A 4,035-nucleotide genomic window follows, 5' to 3' on the forward strand; every position below is an offset into this window, starting at 1 on the left:
ATTGAAGGAAGCTGGGCCTGGCTTTGAGAGCAGCAAGCGTCCCCAAGTTGTAGAGCCCTCTGCCCATTTCTTGATTGGATTCTTTGTTCTTTGGGTGTTGAGTTTGGTAAGCTCTTTATAGATTTTGGATACTAGCCCTTTATCAGATATGTTGTATGAAAATATCTTCTTCCATTCTGTCAGTTGTCTCTTGGTTTTGCTGACAGTTTCCTTTGCTGTGCAAAAGCTCTTTCTACAAAGCCAGCATTACCCTGATCCCCAAACCAGGCAAAGACCCTACCAAAAAGGAGAATTTCAGACCAATATCACTGATGAATATGGATGCTAAGACTCTCAAGATCCTAGCAAACAGGATCCAACAGCACATTAAAAAGATTATCCACCATGACCAGGTGGGATTCATCCCTGGGCTACAACGATGGTTCAACATCCACAAATCAATCAATGTGATAGAACAAATTAATATGAGAAGAGAGAAGAACCACATGATCCTCTCAATCAATGCAGAAAAAACATTTGACAAAATCCTGCATCCGTTCCTGATTAAAACGCTTCAAAGTATAGGGATAGGGGGAACTTTCCTGAAATTCATACAATCTATCTATGAAAGACCCACAGAAAATATCATCCTTAATAGGAAAAAGCTTGCAGCCTTCCCGTTGAGATCAGGAACATGACAAGGATGCTCACTCTCACCACTCTTGTTCAACATAGTATTAGAAGTCCTAGCAACAGCAATCAGACAACAAAGAGAAATAAAAGGTATCCAAATTGGCAATGAAGAAGTCAAACTCTCTCTCTTCACAGATGACATGATTCTTTATATGGAAAACCCAAAAGACCCCACCCCCAAATTACTTGAACTCATACAGCAATTCAGCAATGTGGCAGGATACAAAGTCAATGTGCAGAAATCAGTGGCTTTCTTATACACTAACAGTGAAAATACAGAAAGGGAAATTAGAGAATCGATTCCATTTCCTATAGCACCAAGAACCATAAGATACCTGGGAATAAACCTAACCAAAGAGGTAAAGGATCTGTACTCAAGGAACTACAGAACACTCATGAAAGAAATTGAAGAAGACACAAAAAGATGGAAGACCATTCCATGCTCTTGGATCGGAAGAATAAACATTGTTAAAATGTCTATACTGCCTAGAGCAATCTATACTTTTAATGCCATTTTGATCAAAATTTCACTGGCATTCTTCAAAGAGCTGGAGCAAATAATCCAAAAATTTGTATGGAATCAGAAGAGACCCCGAATCGCTAAGGAAATGTTGAAAAACAAAAATAAAGCTGGGGGCATCACGTTACCTGATTTCAAGCTTTACTCTAAAGCTGTGACCACCAAGACAGCATGGTACTGGCATAAAAACAGACACATAGACCAGTGGAACAGAGTAGAGAGCCCAGATATGGACCCCAACTCTATGGGCAAATAATCTTCAACAAAACAGGAAAGAATATACAGTGGAAAAAAGACAGTCTCTTCAATAAATGGTGCTGGGAAAACTGAGCAGCTATATGTGGAAGAATGAAACTCAACCATTCTCTTACACCATACACAAAGATAAACTCAAAATGGGTAAAAGACCTCAATGTGACACAGGAATCCATCAGAATCATAGAGGAGAACATAGGCAGTAATCTTTTCGATATCAGCCACAGCAAACTTTTTCAAGGTATGTCTCCAAAGGCAAAGGAAACAAAAGTGAAAATAAACCTTTGGGACTTCATCAAAATCAAAAGCTTCTGCACAGTAAAGGAAACAGTCAAGAAAACAAAGAGGCTATGGACTCTGAAAAACAATCTGAGAGGTTTGAAGTGGTGGGGGGGTGGGAGGTTGGGGTACCAGGTGGTGGGTATTATAGAGGGCACGCATTGCATGGAGCACTGGGTGTGATGAAAAAATAATGAATATTGCTTTTCTGAAAATAAATAAATTGAAAAAATTTTAAAAAAAAGAAAACAAAGAGGCAACCCACGGAATGGGAGAAGATATTTGCAAATGACAGTACAGACAAAAGGTTGATATCCAGTATCTATAAAGAACTCCTCAAACTTAACACACACAAAAAAAGCTTTTCATCTTGATGAAGTCCCAATTGTTCATTTTTGCCCTTGCTTCCCTTGCGTTTGGCAGTGTTTCTAGGAAAAACTTACTGCGAATGAGCTCAAAGCGGTTGCTGCCTGTGTTCTCCTCAAAGATTTTGATGTATTCTTTTCTCACATTGAGGTCTTTCATCCATTTGGACTCTACTTTTGTGTGTGCTGTAAGGAAATTGTCCAGTTCCATTTTTCTGCATGTGGCTGTCCAATTTTGCCAGCACTGTTTGTTGAAGAAACTGCTTTTTTTCCATTGGACATTATTTCCTGCTTTGTGAAATATTAGCTGACCATAGAGTTGAGAGTCTATTTCTGGGCTCTCTATTCTGTTCCATTAATCTATCTGCTTTGTGTCAGTACCATACTGTACTGATGATGACAGCTTTGTAATAGAGCTTGATGTCTGGATTGTGATGCCACCAACTTTAGCTTTCTTTTTCAACTTCCCTCTGGCTATTTGAGGTCTCTTCTGGTTCCATATAAATTTTAGGATTATTTGTTCCATTTCTTTGAAAAGAAAAGATGGTATTTTGATAGGGATTGCATTAAATGTGTAGATTGCTTTAGGTAGCATAGACATTTTCACAATATTTGTTCTTCCAATCCATGAGCACTGAACTTTTTTACATTTCTTTGTGTCTACCTCAATTTCTTTCATGAGTACTTTATAGTTTTCTCAGTATAGATTCTTTGCCTCTTTGGTTAGGTTTATTCCTAGGTATCTTATGGTTTTGGGTGCAATTGTAATTGGGATTGACTACTTAATTTCTGTTTCTTCTGTCTTGTTGTTGTTTTATAGAAATGCAAATGGTTTCTCTGCATTGATTTTATATTCTGACACTTTACTGTATTTCTGTACAAATTCTAGCAGATGTGGAGTGTAGTCTTTTGGGTTTTCCACATAAAGTATCATTTCACCTGCAACGAGTGATAGTTTGACTTCTTCTTTGCTGATTTGGATGTATTTAATTTCATTTTGTTGTCTGATTGCTGAGGCTAGGACTTCTCCTACTATGTTGAATAGCAGTGATGATAATGGACATTCCTGCCATGTTCCTGACTTTAGCAGAAAAACTCTGTTTTTCTTCATTGAGAATGATTTTCGCTGTGGGTTTTTCATGGATGGTTTTGGTGATATTGAGGTATGTATCCTCTATCCCTACACTTTGAATGGTTTTCATCAAGAAAGGATGCTGTATTTTGTCAAATGCTTTTTCAGCATCTGTTGAGAGTATCATATGGTTCTTGTTCTTTCTTTTATTAATATATCATATCACATTGATTGGTTTGTGGATGTTGAACCAATCTTGCAACCCTGGAATAAATCCCACTTGGCCGTGCTGAATAACCCTTTTAATGTACTGTTGGATCCTATTGGCTAGTATTTTGGTGAGAATTTTCACATCTGTGTTCATCAAGGATATTGGTCTGCAATTCTCTTTTTCAGTGGTGTCTTTGTCTGGCTTTGAGATCAAGGCAATGCTGGCCTCATATAATAAGTTTGGAAGTTTTCCTTCCATTTCTATTTTTTGGAATGGTTTCAGGAGAATAGGTATTAATTCTTCTCTAAATGTTTGGTAAAATTCCTCTGGGAAGCCATCTGGCCCTGGGCTCTTGTTTGTTGGGAGATTTTTGATGACCGCTTCACTCTCCTTAGTGGTTATAAGTCCATTCTGGTATTCTTTTTCTTCCTGGTTCAGTTTTTGTAGTTTATATGTCTCTAGGGTGCATCCATTTCTTCCAGATTGCCCAATTTGCTGGCAATAGTTGTTGATAATACATTTTTATAATTGTGTGGATTTCTTTGGTGTTGGTTGTGATCTCTCCTCTTTTATTCATAAATTTATTTATTTGGGTCCTTCCTCTTTTCTTTTTTATAAGTCTGGCCAGGATTTTATAAATCTTAGTTCTTTCAAAGAACCA

Source organism: Mustela putorius, unplaced genomic scaffold, assembly GCF_011764305.1.
Source record: "Mustela putorius furo isolate JIRA1106 unplaced genomic scaffold, ASM1176430v1.1 tig00000250_pilon_pilon_pilon, whole genome shotgun sequence".
NCBI lineage: Eukaryota > Metazoa > Chordata > Mammalia > Carnivora > Mustelidae > Mustela > Mustela putorius.